Source organism: Peromyscus leucopus, unplaced genomic scaffold (assembly GCF_004664715.2).
Source record: "Peromyscus leucopus breed LL Stock unplaced genomic scaffold, UCI_PerLeu_2.1 scaffold_1195, whole genome shotgun sequence".
NCBI classification, from domain to species: Eukaryota; Metazoa; Chordata; class Mammalia; order Rodentia; family Cricetidae; genus Peromyscus; species Peromyscus leucopus.
Genome location: NW_023504331.1, coordinates 1 through 21144, shown reverse-complemented (window position 1 = coordinate 21144; position 21144 = coordinate 1). Strand labels below are relative to the sequence as shown.

The following is a 21144-nucleotide window of genomic DNA, read 5'->3' as shown; positions in this document are numbered from 1 at the left end:
ACTCTGTCTATAAACCCAACTTCACTCCAGGGCTGGGAAAGCCATGCTGCCCAGCCTGGGCATGAGAGCCTCAGGGCGCTACTGTGCGTACATGTACTCGGAGACAGGGGCATTGGAGATGGTCTGGGCGGGAGGCTGAAGGCTGCACTGGCTGCCAAGGCCGCTGCTGTAGCTGCAGAAACTGTGTAGTTGCCCTCTCATTGGGTTGTGGGCTGCGATGCGTCGAGCTTGGGGTTGAAAGGGTCATCGTCGTCAATGTCATCATAGTCTCTGTCCCTAGAACAAGATGTAGAAGTTGGCCAGCCATGAGGGGTGAGGCAAAAGGCCATGGAGTCCTATTATGTTCCTCAATCTCTCTTCCTAGGACACTCTCAGGCCATGTGCATCTTCTTCAGCATCTACAAAAGCATGGTTCTCAGAGGTACAACTTACTCCACCTGACCCAATTCCATAGCTACCTCTTCCAGGCAGTGCACCATACTGGCTGCATACATGGTGGTGGGGAGGGGGTCCACTCACTCTACCTTGTCCATCCAATCTAATCTCTGTCTCTCTCCATAAGGAGCTGTAAGTTCCATCTTAACAGTAATATTTTGACCCTCCCTGCCATTTTCTGGGGCTGCTCTCTCATCATGTCACCTTGCAAAGTCTTGACTAGGAAAAGAGTGAGGGATATTGGGCACTGTCAGGAGGGTTACTTTTGCAGGGACCTATTTTAACCCTGGAGAAATCCAGCCAGCCTGCTGGGCTGAATGCTGGACCTTTTGCTGCCTTCGTCTTGGGTGACCAGCTCATTGGTGCCCCCGCAGAAAACCTCCATACTTCACAGGGCCACCTCTTTTCTGGGATGATACCTGTTGATGAAGTATTTCCATGCCTGAGGCCCTGCACAGGTCAGGGTGGAGAAAGCCAGGGCTGCCAGGATGGAGAAGAGACCAAGGAACAGCAGGCCCTCAATGCCATCGTAGCAGATACCATGAGGGCGTCCAGGTAGTCCTGGGGAAATAGGGGCATGTCACTGCAGAGGGATAAGTGGCAAAGCCTGGGATCTGAGCCCTTCCATGGAAGCCCCTCTTCTTCCTGCCTTTGCCTACCATCTTCTGTTGCTCCCCACCCAAAGCACAGTTGGCTGCCTTTTAGGGTCCCACTCTAGAGACACCTGACAATTCCTTGGGACAGACTGCTCTACAAAGATTTGTTGACCTCCTACTGTACCTGAGTCTGACTTCAAACCAAACATATGAGGTGGTAGCTAGTTGTGGAACTGGAAACAGGTTACACCCATAACTCTTTCATTTAAGAAAAAGTTTATTATTTTATGTCTAAGTGTATACAATGTGTTGTGTGAGTGTGGGCATACATGGGCTGTAGCACATGTGTTTATTCTAAATCTATATGGTTGTGGAAGATGTTGACATACATTGGCTCACTGCTTGGGGATGAGGTGCTCATATACTCCCAGTGTCCCTTGCATTATTGTATGTATATGAGGTTAGGTTTTTGGGTCTTTTTTGTTTGTTTGTTTGTTTTTGTTTTTTAGACAGGATCTCACTATGTAGCCCTAGATGACCTGGAACTCACAGAGATACCTGCCTCTGCTTCCCAAGTGCTGGGTATTAAAAAGATGTGGCATCATGTCTGGCTTTCCTTCTCTCTCTTTCTCTCTGAGATAGAGCTTCACTATATAGTCCAGGTGGTCTTAAATTCATGATCCTCTTGCCTCAGCTTCTAAGTACTGGGACTACAAACATGCACCAGCATGTCTGGTACATTGTATCCTGGCAATGAGATTGAAACACTGACTTGCAAGAAAGGAGATGGATGGGTTGACCAGATGGCTAGGAGTCTAGGCAATGGGTAACTGTATATTCACTCTTTGGTCAGTCAGTGGGTAACTATATATTTATCATTTAGGTCAGGGTCTTCCAATGCTCTAAAACTAACTTGCCCAGCCTTCCTTGGTTTTTATCCTAAGTTCTGGGTACTCCCTGCATCTGTCAGAGAGAATCAAGAAGCCAGGCACCTCCTTCCACTTCTCACTACTTGGCTTCAACCTCATTCCTGGGCCTGAAGGGAGCCCAGGGGCTCTTTTTCTAGGTCTTTGCTGGCTTCTCTCTAGGAACATGTGCCCTGCTGGTGTACCCTACACCCTCCACAGTCAGCCACCTAGTACCTTGTGCAGGCCTCGGCAATCCAGCATGGCAGTCAGCTGGTGCAGGCTGGTCTCAGAAGAGTTTAGCAGAATCTGGATGCCAAGAAGGTCTTTCTGAAGTAGGAGGAAGAAAAGAGGAGGCAGAGTGAGCAAATGGGGAGGGCGTGCATACAAGATTACAAACAGTGCAAAGAGGCCTTTTGATAAGAGGAAAGGGCCGAGCCGCGGGAGCGGGGCATGCACAGCTGGCAGAAAGCTCACCCAAACCTGGCTGGTACAGGTCGGAGTGTGGCAGAGGAAAGGGTGGATGGGGGTGGGGTTCAACTAGGGCTCTCCTCCTCCCAACACAGCTGCGGTGAGTGGCAGCCCCTTACCTCTGCTGTAGGAAAGAGGGTACAGCAAACTGCAGCAGGCCTACAACTTGATCTGCATGGTGGTCAGTGAGCGCTGGAAGACGGTCAATGACTGGGTGGAGAGACCACAGCCTCCCATGAGAATCCATTCCCCACAAGTCCCACAGCTACCAGCAGGCTTATCCCCCGCTAGCCACACCACCATCAGGCAAAGGTATAGGAAGGGCAGGTTGTACCCACTGTGAAGGGCTTCTTGGACTCTGAATTCAGGGGACAGGCACAAGGAACTGGATTCCATTGGTGTGGGAACACCGGACCTTAACTCATAGAAGAAAACTGTTCCCTAGCATTCAGATCCCGAGCCATCTGGTCAACCCAACCACTACGGCATGATTATGCTCCTCCCCCATAAGATGTCTTTCACCACATCCCTCAGGCATTTTAAGAGCTCCACAGTCCTCTTGCTTCTCACTGCTCAGATGTGGTCCTCATATGACATTGGACTTGTCATGGAGCTTGTGAGAAAAGCAGAACCTTGGATGCTGTGGGATGTAGCTCTCCAGGAGGTGAACACTTGTGAGCATAGGAGGAAGTATAGAATGCAATAACCAAGAGTGAAGCCCCCTTCAGAGGATGGCTGAGAGAGGGGCCACAGTGAAGCAATGCCCAGCTGTCCACCATCCTGGTATGTGGTGGGGCTCAGGGTCCAGAGAGAGGGAGGTGATGAGGGACTGTGGGAAGGGTGGGGGTGTGCTAGGGTGGCTGTACCTGCTGGAAGGGTGCTTAGGCTCTGACTGCAATGCAGGTAGTAGCGGGTCACCTCTGCAAAGCAACAGCATCAGTGTCAGGAAGCTCACAGGAAACCAGGCCCTCTGCCCGCACAGTGGTCCAGCCCCTCCCTTCTTTCCTCAAGCTCCCAAAGAAGGCAGTTTTCCAGAACGCGGCCCAGTGGTCTAGAGAAACCTAAGTCTGGGGTAGGGAGACGCTTGGTGACTACAGGAAGAGGTAAAGTGTAGGTAGTTGGAGCATATAGGCTTAGCCTGAGCTTGGGGAATGGTAAGGACACAGGCCCCAGAGGACATTACCTGAGCTGATCTGGTTCCGGGTGTTGTTTAAGATGTAGATGTCAGGAGCCATGCAGAAGTCACTGGTGCTCTGAGTCATGGAGATAGGAGTGGGTAGAGGAAGGTCAGACCCTTGGGCACCGGCAGGAGTGAGCCTGGCTCCTGTCGCCCTGGTCACTTGATCTCTAGCTCAGTCCAGGCAGAGAAAGAGGCTGGATGCCAGATTATCGGTTTGAATCCTGGCTCTGTCCTTTCTACTGTCACTTGGACAAGTTGTTCCTTTTGTGTCTGAGTAGTCTCACTACTATGTGGAACGATGACACCGTTCACCACATATGATATTAATCCAAGGGGCAGCTGCAGGTGTAAGTCAGGGTGGTTTTCTTTGCTCTCCGGCTTATCTGCTCTTCTCAATGTATTCTTGCCATTGCAAGCTGCACACTCCGTTGGTCAACCTATGGAAGGTCCAATTGCTTTTCTTTTTAAACAAAACAAAACAGAATCTAATGATTAGCTCTAGTTATCCTGGAGTTTACTATGTAGATCAGTCTGGCCTTGAACTCACAGAGCTTGGCTTGCCCTCCTTCTGAGGGCTGGGATTAAAGGTGTGCACCACCATGCCTGGCTCCGACTTGCCATCTGAAGGGTGAGACTAGGAAGAAGTTCATCTTGGGGCCTGTGGGGCCAAGTTTTTGCTGAGACCAGGGGCAGGAGTCAGTGGAACAGGGTTGAAGTTGGAGCATGGCCTGCCTGAGTACTACGAAGGCCAGTATGGCTGCATGAAGGAGGAGTGGCAGGGGGTGCCATGCTCTGAGCCTAGAGCTGATATAGGGTGCCGTGGAGAACTGGGGAAAAGGGGCACTCCGCCTTTCAGAGCGGCCAGGGCAAACTCTGGCTCCGATGCCCCATCCTAAGAGGCTACCCACTTCTCTGATGCATGATCCCTGAGCATGGAGCTCCTTCAGGTGGTTTCTGCGACATGAGGGGCACTCTGTCCATTGCAGCATCACCCCTCACCCACTGAATCAATACACAGGTTTTGAGCTCTTCCTAGATGTAGGCATGGCTTTAGGACTAGCACTTGTCAGGGGCATGGGTTTGTGTCCGAGAGTAAAAATGTGTGTGGGCGGGGAGCGTTGGGGATCAATAGGCTCCTCTAGATTCAAAACTTCTCCAGAGCACCCTGACATTCATCTCCTTCCGCACACAAACACGACCACCCTCCTCCCAACATGTGCAATCACCCACATGCACTCAGGACTGCAGAGGATGGTTTTATATACAAACCACTAACATACATAATAAATCAGCAAGCCTATTATTATCAGTTAGAGCTGCAGCGCCAGCAGCCCCGGCGTGTGCCCTCACCCCTTGGCTGGAATAGCAGAGGTGGGGAGCCAGGCTGGGGTTGCTGGAGAGAAGCCTTGGTAAACAGAGTAAGGTCATTGTCTTTGAGTCACACCTCAAAAAGCCTAGGATCCAAAGAGGGGAACCAGGAACCCCTTTATGAGGCTTTACCAATGCTGAGGCTTCTCTTCCTTCTCTGCTTAGGCCAGGCCTGAGCTTTAACCCACATCTCCTGGGAAAGTGGGTTAAGATATCGTGGGGTACATGGCTTACTGTGAGAGGCCAAATCTATCAATGAAGGTGATAGTGTGTGTGTGCAGCATGTGTGTGCATAGGCATACATGTGTCTATGCATTATGAGTCCATACATTATTCATTCAATGGGAAATAGGATGAAGGGTGACCAGTGCAAGTAGGATGGGTGGGAGAAGCTGCCAGAGGCTAGCTCAGGTGAGCTAGCCCAGGTGACGGCTGAGCCTGTAGGAAGTTCCCGATTATCTGAAGGGGTCATCCCTGTGACCCGCACATGGTGAGAACTGTGTTAGAAGCCAAGATGGCTACAACACATTGAACTACACAGATGTCACTGTGTGCCGTCTGAGGCACCGGGTACTATCATTCTCCCCATTTTACGCAGGAGAAAACTGAGGCATGGAGAACTTCAGTAACTTTCAGGAGGTTCTGCTGGGAAGGGGTGAAGGGATGACATGGCTAAGGCTGGGGGCTCTAGCAGCTACGCTCCTGCCTCTGACCCTGGAGGTGGGCCCGCTGCCCTTCAGGCCTGCGTGCTCTGGGAGTGTTCTGTCCCCCCTCCTGCAGCCAGAGCAGTGTGGAGACTCCTCACCAACTCCTGATCTCTTCCTTCTTGGCCCTGCCTCTCCTCTGTCCCAAGAGCCCAGCACCTCAAGTTTGTGGCTCTTACTGACGACATTGGGTGGCCAGGAGGGCCGGCAACGAGGGCCTAGGGCCACAGGTCTGGAGGCTCTGAGCTTGGTTCCCCCATTCCGCCTTCCCTCCACTCAGCATGCCCCGGAATAGTCTGTGTCCATACTCTGTCCTATGGATGCCCTGCCTGTTGGGCAGGTTGGGGGAAGGGTGATGGTGTGAATCTGGCCCCACTGCCCTCAAAATAGGCCCCAGAGGGCAGGGTGGCAGTGCAGGAACACAAAAGCTCTGCACAATGACCCCTTGACAGCTGGTGGCCTCCCCCCACCCTCCACAGCTCCTCTTTACCCCTTTTCCTATTAAAATGCCACAGCAGCCTCAGCTCTGTCAAAGACCCATTCAGCGCCCTCACACCGCCTCTCCTGCACAAGGGCCTTAGGAAAGGAATTAGGGAAATGGCACGGCTCCCAGCTCCCTGGCATTCCGTGGCACCCGGCTGCAGATGAAACAGCCCGTGGGTTCCTTGAACGGCAAGATGCCTGATGGGAGAAGCCCCTGCTGGGAGGGAGCCAGCTCCCAAGGGCAGCTCACGGTGGCAAGCTGGATGCCATTTCTTCTTCAAAAGGCAGAGGCTGTCCGAAGTGGGACCCAGCCCCACAGGCTCGGCACGGAAAGCTTCCCTGCGCCGGCACTTGTCTCTGGAGAAGAGGCTGCCAGCCAGGCAGCTGTGCCCATCACTCTGGGCAGCGGAGCCCCGCCCCACACTGTTTACAAGCTCCCAGCTCCAAAGGCCACCAGGATGCCTGAGCCCAGCCTGGGCTCCAGCACTGTCTTTTTGGCATCAGTCCTTGCTTGGTGTGTGGTCACAGCACAGAACGGGGAGATGAGAAATACCCACACTTCCTTGTGTTTTTGTTGGCTTCGAGATAGGATCTCACGTAACCCAAACTGTCTTAAACTTACAAACCTCCAGCCCTTAACCCGCCTCAAGTGCTGGGATAACAAATGGGCACTATCATGGCCAGCTGATGCAGTGCTGACGATAGAACCCAGGGTGTGGTCTGTGTCAGCAAGCACCTCACTAACTGAGCGTCCCAGCCCTCCCTATCGCTTTTTACAGTACCAGGGCTCAAACCTGCAGCTTCTTACTAGGCAAAGGTTCTGCCTCTGGGCTGTTTCCAGGGCTACCCTCCCCCACTTAGATTTATTTTATGTGTGAGGTGTGTGTGTGTGTGTGTGTTGTGTGTGTGTGTGTGTGTGTGTGTGTAGTGTGTCTGCTGTCCTGTCCAGAGGTCAGAAGAGGGCATAGAATCCTCTGGAATTGGAGTTATTGACGTTGCAAGTCATCCCGTGGGTGCTGGGAATGGAACCTGGGTCCTCTGCAGGAGCAGAAGGTGCTTTTAGCTGTCTCTCCAGCCCCACAGCCTCCCAGCCCCTTTTAAAGACAGGCCTTACTAAGTTGCTCGGGCTGGACTTAAATTCATTCTGTAGCTCACACAGGCCTTTGATTTGCAATCCTCCTGCCTCAGTCTCCAGAGTAGCTGTGGCATAGGCTTGGGTCACCAGCACTGGTTCATTAGTATTCTGAATCAGCCTCTATCAAAAGTGGCAGAGCCAGGTGCACCAGGGCTGTTTAACCCTGTGGGTATGATGGACAAAGTGCCAGGACAGAGCTCCTAGCCAAGGAAACCAGGCAAGGTGTGATGTGGGTAAGGAGGATCAGGAGCAGACGCGGGGTTGGCTTACAGCCCTCAATCAGAGTGGTCCTTGAAACCTCCTAGTACAGTGCATCTTCCCCAGCACATGGCAGTGGTGCCATGTGCATGCATGTTCGCACAGGCACACGGCCACATACACACAGAGAGCCAGCACCTATAATCGTGATTCACACCATGTCACGATGATGATCCGCCTACAAGTTCATCTTCCACTGAGTGACTGTCAACACGGAACATCATGCCCCCTGAGTTTACAGCCAAGGAACACAGCAGACCCCTTTCCCCTCTTCCCCCTCCCCCGCCCCCCCACCCCACTGAGTGAGTGAGTGCTCAGGCAGCTCAGCTCCAAGATCAATGATTTTTAAATATATCTCATACAGGAAGCCCTCACTTTCCACAACATTTGAGACATCACATTCAGAAGCACACACGTGTGCATTTCAGAGCACGTGTTGAGTGTTAAGGGCAACGGGAGTGCAGGGACAGAAGGTAGGAGATGCCACCTTCTACGTACTGGTGTCTGGGGGTGGTAGAGGAACCCACCCAGCTTCCACCAGGTTAGCTCTTCACACTCACACGGAAGCTACCTGGCCACCACTCATTCTCGCATGCCCAAACAAGCAGTGTGTTTGTCTTGGCTCTGTCCCCCAAGCCCTGTAACTTTGGACAAACCCCTCCCTGTCTCTGAGCCAGGCCAAAGCGATCCAAGCCTCTTTAGTTCTAAGCCTCTGGGATGGTAGGTAAGGGCTGAGCCAAAGCTGGCCTGTCGGGGTCTTTGAACAGGGCAGGACAGGACGGACTGCCTTGGTTAGACCACCCCACCCATCTCTCCACTCACCACTGCTGCGGCGGTGTCAGCAGCCAGGGAAGCCAGCTGAGGATCAGGGTCAGTATCCACAGCACAGCATGCTAGGAGAGAGGCAGACACTCTGGGGTTCCGAAGGGTGGACAGCAGGGGGTCATTTGGAGAACAGTCATCCTACCTGAATTCAGCATCCTTTCTCCCAGCCAGAGTGGTCATGCACTGACCCCCTACCCCACCCCACCTCTGCCATGCACTGACCCCTACCCACCCCACTCTGCCATGCACTGACTACTCCCACCCCCACCCCACCTCTGCTAACAGCTAGGAGAGGGCTGTGGATCCCAGCACAGAGACAGCTGGAGTGTGGGACACTGGACACACAAGGAGCTCCTGCCTGCAAGGGAGCTGGTGCTGAGGAGGGGTATCGGCTACACCATTCTCAGGGCCTGGCTAGGCTTCGTTCTTTTAGAGGTGGCTCCTAGTTCAACTCTTGGCTTCAGGACATAAACAGGGGCTACTCACGAGGCTAGAAGACACTTAGAGCGCCTGGCCAGTCCAAGCAGGTGACAAGGCAGATGACAGGTCCAGGAATGAAAAGAAGGAGGTAGGAGAGCCACCTGGATGGAGGCAAAGAGAATGATGAGGATCGGCAGAGCAGATCCCCCATACACACACACACATGCTGCCTTGGGAGGCAGAACAGCAACCCAAGCCAGTGGGAGCATGGAAGCACAGGATAGCGATCCAGAGGCTGCGGGTCCTCAGGGGCTCAAGGAGCTGCACCTGGAACTCTCCTACCCTTCATCTTAACCATCTGGTGGAATACCTACACCAGTACTGGGCGCTAGAACTTTCCATCATGGTGGAAACAGTCTAGATCTCTATTGTCCACGCTATCACCACAGATGCCTGCTGAGAACTGAGATGTGAATTATGTAAGGGAGAAAATGAGGCAAGTGTGGTGGCAGACACCTGGAATTCCAGTTCTTGTGAGTTCCAGGCTAGCCTGGGCTATACAGCAATCTCAGCTACTCCCACGAAGGATATGAATGTCTCAGTTTACTCAATATCACTATTTTTATGACACTGGGGAGCAAGTCCAGGGCTCATACATGCTAACCAGAGTTCTGCCATTGAGTACAGCCTGTCCCCAGCCAAAATTTTAATACACTTTGACATACATAGTTAGAAGTGCCATTGTGGACTGCATGGCTCTGTCTCTGCAGCTCCAGCTGCTTAGCTTTGTTTCTAGAACCTTCAGAGGGCAGATGGTAAGGCCTGACATTACAGTCACAGATCTGAGAGAACCCCGAGAGGCCCCTTCTTTGCTGGAGGGCTGCCTGCCTGGGCGAGGCCTCCATCTTTGCACACTAGCCTGTGTGGATTCACAATGTAGTATGCCACAGAGGTTTCTTCAACCAGCATTTGTGCCAGACACTGAGCTTGGAGTCATGATGCCCGTGTGAGAAGGCTTGCTCCTGATATCAGGGAGTTCAGATGGAGCGAGGGTCAGTATACCTCATCTAACTTCTGGACCTCCCCCTGAGCTTCTGGAGAAAGCTGTCCTATAACCAACTAGAGACTGTGGCATGGCGCTTTCTCACATTTTTTTGTTTTTAAAGTTGGGGTTTCATGTATTCCAGGGTAGCTTCAAAGTCGCTATGTAGCCAAGGATGATCTTTAACTTGCGATTCTTCGCTTTCACTGTCTAGGTGCTGGGATTACCGGCATGCACCACCACACATGTTATGTAGTGCTGGGGACTGGACGTCAGGGTGCAAGTAGGACACGATATGATGACAGAAAGTGACAAGAGCTCTGAGGAAGATAGAACAAGTTGGAGGTCCCAGAAGCCAAATCAGATTCTGTCTTTGTGAATGGAGGTTTGATGCTTAAAAGAAGGGGCTTAATTGAAACCTTGGCCCCAAACAGAGCAACAGGTACCCCAGGGCAGGTCTCTGGGGTCCAGAAATGGGGCTATGGCTTTGGGACATGTATAGAGCTTGCCTGCCATTTCCTGGAGGCTTACCAAGGAGCCAATTTTCTTAAGGTGAGTTGAAAGGAACTTTGGAATCCATCTAGTGTTAGTGTCTTCTGCTACAGATGAGAAGGTCAAGACTCACGGTGGCTAAGATTTCCAGAGCTTCATGAAACCTTACACTCTCCTTCTTCTAGAGACATAGCCCCCCCCCAAACCCTCCAAAACATGGGTTCCACACTCCCAACTAAAGATGGGTTGCTCTTCCGTATTCTCTCCATCTGCAGGAAATCCACATGCAGACGGGCTCCTGACCTCCACAGATGTGCTTTCACAACTCTGTATCGACTGCTGCTGTGTGAGCCGTTCTAGAAGCAGCTCCTGGGCGGATGTGTTCTCCAGAGGAGCCCTGGGAACTGGGGGAGGGAGCTCTCACCATGAACTTGGCTTTTGCCTGATGACTAATGCTGCTGGATTCACCCTCACCCCACCACATCGGCATCTGCAAGCCAGTGTCTACATCTCAGCCCAGGCAGTAACTCTGCACGTTATCTCTCTGAGCTGGATCTGGACATGTCTCCCCAGTAAAGTGCTCCGATGGGAGTGGATGGCCGGCATAAGAATGGTTGGAAAGCCTTTCTGGGAAGGCTCCCAAGAAGCCTGTGAGCTACAAACACAAGCAGAGTTGGGAAGTGAACCCTCAGCATTGGGGAGCTGCAGGGGCTGTTGAACTCTTCTTGCTCTTAATCTGATCTGAATAGGAAGCCTCTTTTGATATATAAAATCTTTACGCATTTCATAATGGTCTTTACTAAAATGCCCACAGGATCAGCCAGATGCACTCAAGGAAAGGAGCCACGTCAATAAGGACACCCTAGGGATATTCCACTCGTTCTGATATGGTGGCAGATCATCTCCTCAGAGCTGGCAGTTCCTTTCGGTCCCTGGGGAGGAAGGCATTTTGCCTATGTCTTAGAAGAGTAACACCAAGAGCCCTTCCATCTAGAATATCTGACATCAAGGAAACTCGAGGTCTGGGGGGGGCATGGAAGCACCCCCTGGATCCTGAAGTCCACATAGAACTTGGGACTGGGTGAGTGCTTCCTTTGGGAAGGGAGTCTGATGGGGGAGGCTTTGAGCATTTCCTCTGGACTCAGCCCAGCAGCAGCCTGCTGGGTGGGGCTTTATGATATAATAAGATACAAATCCAGAAAACTATGAGCACACTGTGCAATGTGGGGGCAGAGGCTCTGATCTTCCTCAAGCTTGGAGAGGTGCAAGTATTTGGGCGAGGGACACTTGTCATGCAGACCACAATCTGTTCCACCTGTGTCTGTGATATGGACTAGTGACTTTGGGCACAATGATGTGCGTGTCACACATGCAACACATTATAAGAGTGCATGCTACATGGGATGAAGGTCAGCCTAGGACAGAGACAGCTGTCTCCTTCTTGGCTCTCAACAGTGACTCTTTGAGACCTGTGTTCGGGAGGAGGGCAGCCAGTCTGTGTCTAAGACTGAGTTTAGTGACTCACCAGGGATGGGGTTTACAGATGGACATAAAGAGATGCTACCGGCTGGAACGAGACGAGATGAGTTTGGATACCTAAGTGAGGTGCTGTGGTCATTAATCTTGATTGTCAACTTGATGGGACTTAGACTCACCTAGGAGACAAATCTCTGGGCACATCTGAGAAAGATTTTTTTTTTTAAACTATGTGTGTGTGTGTGTACACATACATGTCACAATACATGTATAGGGTCAGAGGACAACTTGCAGAAGCCAATTTTCCCTTTCCATCATGTGGGGTTCTGGAATTGAACTCAGGTTGTCAAACTTGAGGTCTTTACAGCTAAATTATTTCAACAGCCCAAGATTTTTTAGATTATATTAATTGAGGTAATATGCTGGCTGGTTTTATGTCTACTTGACACAACTGAAGTCATCCGAGGGGAGGGAACCTCAATTGAGAAAATGCTTCACAAGGTCAGGCTGTAGGCAGTCCTGTAGAACATTTTCTTAATTAGTGATCGATGGGGGAGGGCCAGTCCATTGTGGGTGGTGCCATTCCTGGCCTGGTGGTCCTGGGTTCTATAAGAAAGCAGGCTGAGCAAGCCATGGGGAGCAAGCCAGTAAGCAGCACCCCTCCATGGCTTCTGCATCAGCTCCTGCCTCCAGGTTCCTGCCCTGCTTGATTTCCTGCCCCAACTTTCTTTGATGATGAACAGATGTGGAAGTATAAACCGAATAAGCCCTTTCTCTCCAAGTTGCTTTTTGGTTATGGAGTTTCATCAAGCAATAGTCACCCTGACTAAAACAGGTGGGAAGAGCCACTGAATAATAAGGACAAAGCTTCCTGACAGGGGATGTCTGGGACCAGCTGCCTCAGGCCCCTTCCTGTTGCCATGGCATCCCCATCATAATGGACCACACTCTCAAGCTGTGAGCCAAATGCCCTCCTCTTCCTTCCTTCCGTTGCTTGTGTCGATATTTAGCGACAGCAAAGAGAAAAGTACATAATAGATGTAGGGTGAGGGCGCCCCTCAGCACAGCATCGCTGAGGTGCTACGCAGTGAGGCCGTGGGGAGTGGCTGGGTCTGCATCTATCACTCTACTTGTCTCTCCCTGCTTCCCCGGTTCCTCACCTGTAGTGTTCCAATAGGCAGTCTGGTGGGACAGCTCAGTCAGCTGCATGGTGACCTCCCTCCACACGGGCAGTCCCGAGAGCTGGTTGACAACGTTGCCTGCCATCTGCTGCATGAACTTCAGGGTCTGGATGTAGTCGCCCCGAGCAGCGAAGATCTCGTTGAGCCGGGCCAGGTGCTGTTCTAGGTCTACCTTCATCTTCTGGGTGTTTCCAGACACCTAAGGGAGGTAAGGAAGGGGCTCGGGTCTGGTCCTGGAGAGCTACTGAGAAGGTCTCTGCAGGGAGAAGCAGCAATTGCCAGCTGGGCTTGAAGGGCTGTTTCACACTGACACACCCTGGGAGCTCATGAGCCTGCTGCCCCAGGGAAGTGGCCAAGGACAGAGGTCCTGTGCCTACTGCCATCTCCTGGGTCTGGAATGTTCCCCAAAGATCCATGTTAAAGGCGTGGCCACAAATGGTGATATGGAAAGTGGTAGAATGTTTAAGAGGTGGTTAGGTCTGTGATGGGACTTCAGGCCATTGGGGAGTACCCTTCCTCAAAAAAGACACTGGAATTCTTTCTTTGCTTCTGTATACACTGAAGTGAGGCAGCTCTGCCCATCCCATGGGCTTACCATGGCCTCTCAGATCAAAGGCTCCAAAGCAAACAAGCCCTTTCCTTCCCTGTCTCTCAATTTCATTTTAAAAATGTTTTATTTTTGAGACAGGTAGCCCAGGCTGGACCCAACTTGCTATGAAGTTGAGAATGACTTTGAGCTCCTGATCCTCCTGCCTCACACCTCCCAAGTGCTGGGATTACAGGTGTCCAAACCTTCTTCTTCATCAATCTCAGCGGTTTGTTATAGTGCTGGAAGGCTGACCCTACACACAGCCTGGTCACATCTGACCCTGCTGTTCTAGCTTTCCCCAGCTTTTGGCTCTCCAATCCAAGCCTCACCGCAGCCTGCGGGTTTCTCTAATCTGAAAATGCAAATCTTCTTAGCACGCTAGCAGTAAATCTGTACAAATAATTCTCAAATATAAACCCAAGCCCTAGATCTGAAATCCCAAACATTTCAGGTCTCGCCGAATTTCAGAGAGGTGGGGCTCAACTTGGACTCCAATATAGGGAACCAAATGGATTCATTTTTCTTCCTGAACATTTCTCCTAAAGTTTGATCACTTTGGATTTTGAAATCAAAGACTTAGCGGCTCCAGGCTGCCACTTGTGCTTTAGTCCAATAGGGCTCCCAGGCGCCCTACAAGATAAGGGTTTGTCTCTTCAGCTAGAATCAGCTCATAGTGTCCCAACCGCAAGGCAAGGCAGAACAAATGGGGCCTTGAAACGGAGAACAGATGCTGTCTCCTCCCAGCCTGGCCCTGGACAAGGAGGAGGAAATGAGTGTCTTCTCTTGGGCTCCTGTCCCCCAACTCCCAGGATGTCTGTCCTGCTAGGTGGGCATAGAGGCATCCTGTCTTTGCTTTGACCTTAAGCGGACCGGATGAACATCTGTCTATACAGACAGAAACGAAAGGATGATGGCAGTGGCTGTTCCTTGTCTGTTCCTAGACAAGGGGGCTAAGGTGCGCTTATATTGCAAATGTCATACTCAGTGCTGCGGCCACCAGGCTTGGGGACACAGCCCACAGCCATCTGAGCAGAGACAGCACATGGGCGGCTGGATGAAGAAGGGCTTTGTTTCTGTTTTATTTTGTTTTCAGAGTCTCATAATTGCCAGGCTAGCCTGGAACTGGCTACGTAGTCCAGTTAGACCTTGAATTTGAGATCCTCCTGCCCAACTTCTGGAGAGCTGGGACTGAAGGACTATGCTGCCAAGGTCCGGCTTTGCCGCCTTGACACTGTCATACACAAGCAGCTGAAGAGGCCAGGGTGCCTGGCTGATCCTTACCCAGCAGTCTTAGCTCCCACAGCCTGCGGGAATAAAGGCACAGAAGAGGGGCAGGGGAGGGCAAGCAATGGAGCCCAGGAGAGCGTTCTGAGCTCGGGAATCATGGGAACTTGACATTAACCTTGTGCCTTTTCATGTCTTCCCTACACTGTGACTTCCTGATTCTAGTTTAGAGAGAATGGCTCTCTGTTTCTCTCTGCGTCAAACACTTCTTCTCGTTTTCTGGTGTCAACTGAGCTCTTAGGAGATGGGGACAGACTGAAACAGCAAGACAGAGACAGCTAACTGGGCAATGCTGGCTCATGCCTGCAGAATCCCAGCACTTGGGAGGCTGAGACAGGAGGATTGCCTTGAAGTCAAGGCCAGACTGTATTACAGGCAAGCCCTTGTCTAAAAAACAACAACAACAAAAGTCTCCAAAACAAAAAAAGAGAATTAAAAAATTTGTCTTAGACTTTTTCAAGCTCTCTATCCCCCAATTGTATGTGTGTGCGTGCGTGCGTGCGTGCGTGTGTGTGTGTGTGTGTGTGTGTGTGTGTGTGTGTTGACACAGTGTCTCATGCAGCCTACAATGATCTTGAACTCCTGATCCTTCTGCATCAATCCCTGAGTCTGGGATTATAGGCCTATGCACCAAGCCTGGCATTTTGGTTTGTTACATCAAGGGTGACCTTAAGAACAGACAAGGCAAGGTTGGGCGTGTAGTTCAATTGGTAGAGTGCTTGCCTAGGATGCAGGAGGCCCTGGCTTTGACTTGAAGCATCCAACAAATTGGGTGTGGTACTGAACACCATAGTTTCAGCACTCAGACAGAGGCAGGAGTTTAAGGTCATCCTTGGCTATATAGGGAGTTTGAGGCCAGCTTGAGCTATCAGTGACACTGACTCAAAAACAAACAAACAAACAAACAAACAAGAAAACAAACAAGTCCCTCCCCTACACAACAAATCCCCAAGCAAACAAAAACCCAAGAAGAAATAGAGAAGTTAAAAATAGAGAATAGCCAGGTGTGGTGGCGCATGCTTGGTCTACACAGCAAGTTCCAGGACATCCACAGCTCTGTAGAGGGCCTATCTTAAAAAACCCAGCCAACCAAGCAACCAAGCAACCAAGCAACCAAACCAACCAACTAAAACAACAACAATCAGAGAATAGGCCAGGATGAGTGTCCAAGTCCTGTAATCTAATTGCTTAGAAGGTTGAAGCAGGAGGATCAGGAGTTCTAGGATAGCCTTGGCTACATAGCAGAACCTTGTAGAAGGGAAAGAAAGAAAGAAAAGAAACAAAGTCTCAAGTCAGTAAACATCTGTCAAGTCCATTTGTCCTTCTGGTATTGTTTCATGGGAAGAGATGACAGACTGATTAGATAGATATAGATAGATGATGACAGATAGAAGATAGATAGATACATAGAAAGATAGGCAGACAGACAGACAGATAGAACATGTCACAACAGTGGCCTCCCTGTAGCTTTGTGCTTGCGCACATGGTTCCCAGTCCTCGAGGTTCGAGAAGACAGAGGTGTGATGCCCCCAAGATGGACTTGGCTTTCTCTTGGGAACTGATGAGGGGAAAGCTTAGCTCTTCCACCAGATGAGGACAAGGACCAGCTAGAAGGTCACTGTTTCAAAGGACAGGGGTGTGTTTTTCCAGTTGTGGTCCCCAGGCCAGCAGCATCACCCAGGAGCTCATATCAAGTGTAAATTCTCGGCCTGCCTGGCCCATGAATCGGTGAATCAGAGCCCCAGCAGGGCAGGGCCTGCGGCCACCTCCTAACTAGCTCTCCAGGCCATTCTGATTCCAGGCCAGGTTGAGAGCCTCTGGGAGAAAGAGAGCACTAGACCAGGTATAGAGTGGTTGAGAGGAGCACCACCTCAGATTCAGGAAGTAAGGGGAGGGAAAAAACACAGGGCCAAGACCTGAGTCCTGGTGGGCTCTGTGTTCTTGCTCTGAGATGCACTGATTTTCAGCTGTGGGGTGATGCCACCTATCTGTGCCTCAGTTTCTCCACTGAGCGGTTTCCCATAGGCCTATGGGTTCAGGATGGTGGGGGTTTCTAGCCAAGAGAGGGGAATGCAGAGAGTCCCTGGCCTTTGTGTTTGGGAGACAGCCCTAGAAGCCCTAGCTGACCAGTTGGCTGCTAGATCTGGACTCCAGCAGGGCCCAGCTTTAAGTCATCTGGGCTGCGGGATGAGTCTCCATCCTGACTCTGCCACCCACAGCTTCCCACAACCCCAGCACCTCTATTTCATGGTGATTGCAGTAATTATTATAATGACACCATTATCTTAATTCCCCCGGGGAGAGTGCACTCTATAGTTTACGGCACTTTCCTTGGTAGTAATTCACCTGATGACATTCAGCCATTTACCTGCAATTTGGACCCCACCCCTTGGATGAGGGGGAAGGCCCTCTAAGGATCTATCTTCTCTCTGGAGCCCTCAGGCCTGAGACTGTTGGGCACCTACCTTGGAGCCTTCACCAGCCCCTTAGGTAAGAGGGTCAGAAGCTTTTCATAGTGGGCAGCACCACCACAAAGTCCTGGAACAACTGACCCACATTGCAGTAACAGCCAAAGGGGAAGGGACTATCTCCAGGGACAGGCTGGGGGAAGGTCTAGAGAGTGGGAGTTATAGTTGAGTGTTCAAACCTGGCTCATGAGGGCTGGGAGCCTAGAGCTTGCTCCCAAATATCAGCAAGTTCCTCCCCTAAGATAAAGACTGAATTTTCCCTTCTGGGAAGGTCACAGCTCTGGGGCTTCCCAGCACTCAGGCTCTCCCACGTTCAAGGTCGCTGACAGCTAGAGAGCTAGTGAGACAGGCAGAAGGTGTCCTTGGGGGCTTGCTCCTCATCAGGACCAAGATGAATAAGAGTGGGCGAGGTCCCAGAGGTCACCTCCCACAAATACTGGGCACTACATTCCCCAAGCTGCAGCCTGTCTCTTTAAGATGAGATTTCCTGTCCCTGCCCCCTCCCCTGCCCCCAGGGGCTGATGGAAGGATTAGAACTGTTGAGGAGCTTACAAAAGCTTGCTGGGAGGGGAGTAGGCATTTGAGGTTGAGTCCTCCCTGGACCTCTAGTTAGGGTTGGGTTTGACCGTGGAGGCTGCTGACACAAACGTGCCTTTTGCTGGGACTTTGGATATTCTGGAGGGACCTGGTGTAGAGAGGGTCAGGTGCCCAAGGACTAGTTTCCCTGAAATCTACATTAGGCTTTTTCCACCAGAGTCCTCGGGAGACACCAGAAGCTCTCACAGGAGGAATCACTTAGAAAATCATCAGGAAAGACTGGCATTCTGCAAAGGTGACAGGCAGGCAAAGCCCAGTGAAGAGATGAAACCTAGCTCCTGACTCCTCCCGCTCCATCACTCAGGCTCAGCAGGTTAGCTCCTCCTCCACGTAACCTAACTTCTCTTCGTAGTCCGGCTCAATCGTCCACCGTGAGCTTCCGGCAAGAACGCTGCCGGAGTCCCGAGACACCCAGCTAGTTTATGAGGCCTTTCCCCATCCTTTGCATATGCGGGCAAGGGGTGGGGTGAGTGGGCTTCCATTGTTTCTGATGACTTTTTTCTCCACTTAAAATTTTTTGGGGGGGCAGGGAGGGTAGGCTGTGTGCCACCATGTTAGGTTCCTAGTTTCCCCTTTTGATTGGTGGAGCAGAACTTTGTACAAAGTAACTTAGAGCGAAAATACACATTCAGGACTGAAGATGTAATTCAAGTGGTAGAGAGCTTGCCTATCAGGTACCAAGCTCCCACACTGCACCCACCAGGCATGGTAGTACACATCTGTATTCAAACACCAGGTCACCCTCTGAGACATACGGAGTTCGAGGTTAGACTGTCTCAAATAAACAAACAGCCCGTGCTCAGTAGGCTATGGTGGCCATAATTCTAGCACTGGGTAAACAGAGGCAAGAAGATCATGGAAAGTTCCAGGTGAGTCTATGCAGTGGGTTCCAGGACAACCAGGGCTACGCAGTGAGACCTCTTGCTTTAACAGCAACAGCAACTCTGGAAACCCATGTTCAGGGTCTCCTCCTTCAGGGGATGGGCAAGTGCTCAGATGTTCTGCAGACTAACGGGGCTGATGGGGGTAGAGCTGCCCTGAAATCTCTCTTGGATTGGGTCACAGAAACTGTTTGCCTTTGGCAGGGCAACTGCTCAGAAGACAGCCCAGCCCACAGCATCCATCACACAGCTCTGAAGGGCGCAGCTGGGCTCCTGAGATCTGACTGGCACCCTTGTTCTGGCCTTGCTGACCTCATGGGCTGTGTCTGTGCCCAGCCACCTGCCCACAATCCTTACCAGCTCGTCAATTCCAGAGAAGGTGTGGTTCGCGTTGTCCAGGGAGTAGAGCAGCTGGTGTACCCCATCGTTGGTCTCACTGTTTCCATAGAAACCAACACCCACCGCAGCACTACAAGCAAAACCCCAAACAAAGGTTAGGGGTGATGAACCCAGAAGAGAATGCACTATCTCTCTTTGGGCGTGCGCGTGCGTGCGTGCGTGCGTGCGTGCGTGCGTGTGTGTGTGTGTGTGTGTGTGTGTGTGTGTGTGTGTGGCGCGCGCACCAGGAGGCCAGGAGGGGATGCTGGGTACCTTCCTCCACTGCTTTCTGTGTTATTTATTCCCTTGGGACAAAGTCTCTCCCTGAACCTGGAGCTCACTGAAACGCTATGCTGGCAGCAAGTGAGCTGTCTCTGGTCCCCATCCCTAGCCCTGGGATTGCAGATGTGGGAGCTTTTTGTGTGGGTACTGGGAATCCAAACTCAGGTAGGCCTTCATGTTTGTACAGTAAATACTTAACCCACGGTTTCCTCTGTCAGCCTTTCTTCTTGTCTTCTTTTGTGCTAAGGATTGAACCCAGGACCTCAGGCATGCTAAGCAGACAGTCTATTACTGAGGTACAGTTCCAACCCTTGCATTTACCTTTTCAAAATTGTTTCTATAGCCAGGTGTGGTGGCACACGCCTTTAATCCCAGAACTCTGGAGGCAGAAGCAGGAGGATTTCTGTAAATTCGAGGCGAGCCTAATCTATATAATGAGTTCCAGGACAGCTAGAACTGTTAGACAGAGAAACCCTGTCTTGAAAAAACCAAAAATAAAATAAAATGCTTTTAGGGCTGCAGAAATGGCTCAGTGGTTAAGAGCACTGGCTGCTCTTCCAGAGGACCCGGGTTCAGTCCTCAGCACTCATACAACAGTTCACAATCATCTATAACTCCGGTTCCAGGGGGAATCTGACACCCTCTTCTGGTCTCCAAAGGCACTGTATGCATATAGTGCCCAGACACACATCCATACACATAAAATAAAAATAAGTAAATCTTAAAAAAAAAAAAATTAGGGTGATTTTAAGTTCATAGCAAAATCGAGCAGGTGCAGAATTTCCCTATTCATGGACAGTCCCCCCCCCCCCATATGACATCCTTTAATAGCAGCATCCTTGTTACAGCTGATAACCAGTGGGAACATGGTACTATCCAAGGCCCACAGCTTGCACAGGGGTCATTCTTAGTTGAAATGCTACAGGTCTAGACACACAGTGTCAGGTTAAGTTTACCATCTGGGCAGCCCCTGCCCTAAAGCTCCCCTGTGCTCTGCCTAGTCCTCTCCTCATTCCTTCTCTGACCTCTTAGAGTCTCCATGGCCTTTTCTAGAATGTTGTACAGCTGCAGTCACAGCATGCAGCCTCTTCCGATCAGCTCCTTTGCCTTAGTGACAGGCATTCAAGGTTCCCCAGTATCTTTCATGGTTCAGCAGGACATTTCCTTTCAGCTCTGCATAATAGTCCATTGTCTGAATGTATCCAAGTTTATTTATTCACTCGGCTGTGGTGATGTATTCTGTACCCTAATAAAATTTTCCTGAAGATCAGAGAGCAGAACAAGCCACTAGATTAAACATAGAGGCTGGGCAGTGGTGGCGCACACTTTTAATCCTATCACTCTGGAGGCAGAGATCCGTCTGGATCTCTGTGAGTTCAAAGCCACCCTGGACTACATGAGATTGACTTAGTCTAGAAGGGAAACAGAGCCAGGCAGTGGTGACACACACCTTTAATCCCAGTACTTGAGATCTCACACCTTTTTTTTTTTTTTTTTTTTTTTTTTTTTGTCAGAGCTGAGGACCGAACCCAGGGCCTTGTGCTCGTTAGGCAAGCGCTCTACCACTGAGCTAAATCCCCAAACCCGAGATCTCACACCTTTAATCTCAGTATTTGGGAGGCACACAGGCCATTAATCCCAGCACTAGGAAGGAAGTGATGGCTGGGCAGAGAAAGGTATGTAAGACGTGAGGA

At 51.0% G+C, this 21144-nt stretch overlaps 1 pseudogene; it reads right to left on the bottom strand.

The window, feature by feature from the left end:
- Window positions 1-19294, bottom strand: part of LOC114686953 — a 29143-nt pseudogene extending 9849 nt beyond the window's left edge.
- Window positions 19295-21144: the final 1850 nt, after the last annotated feature.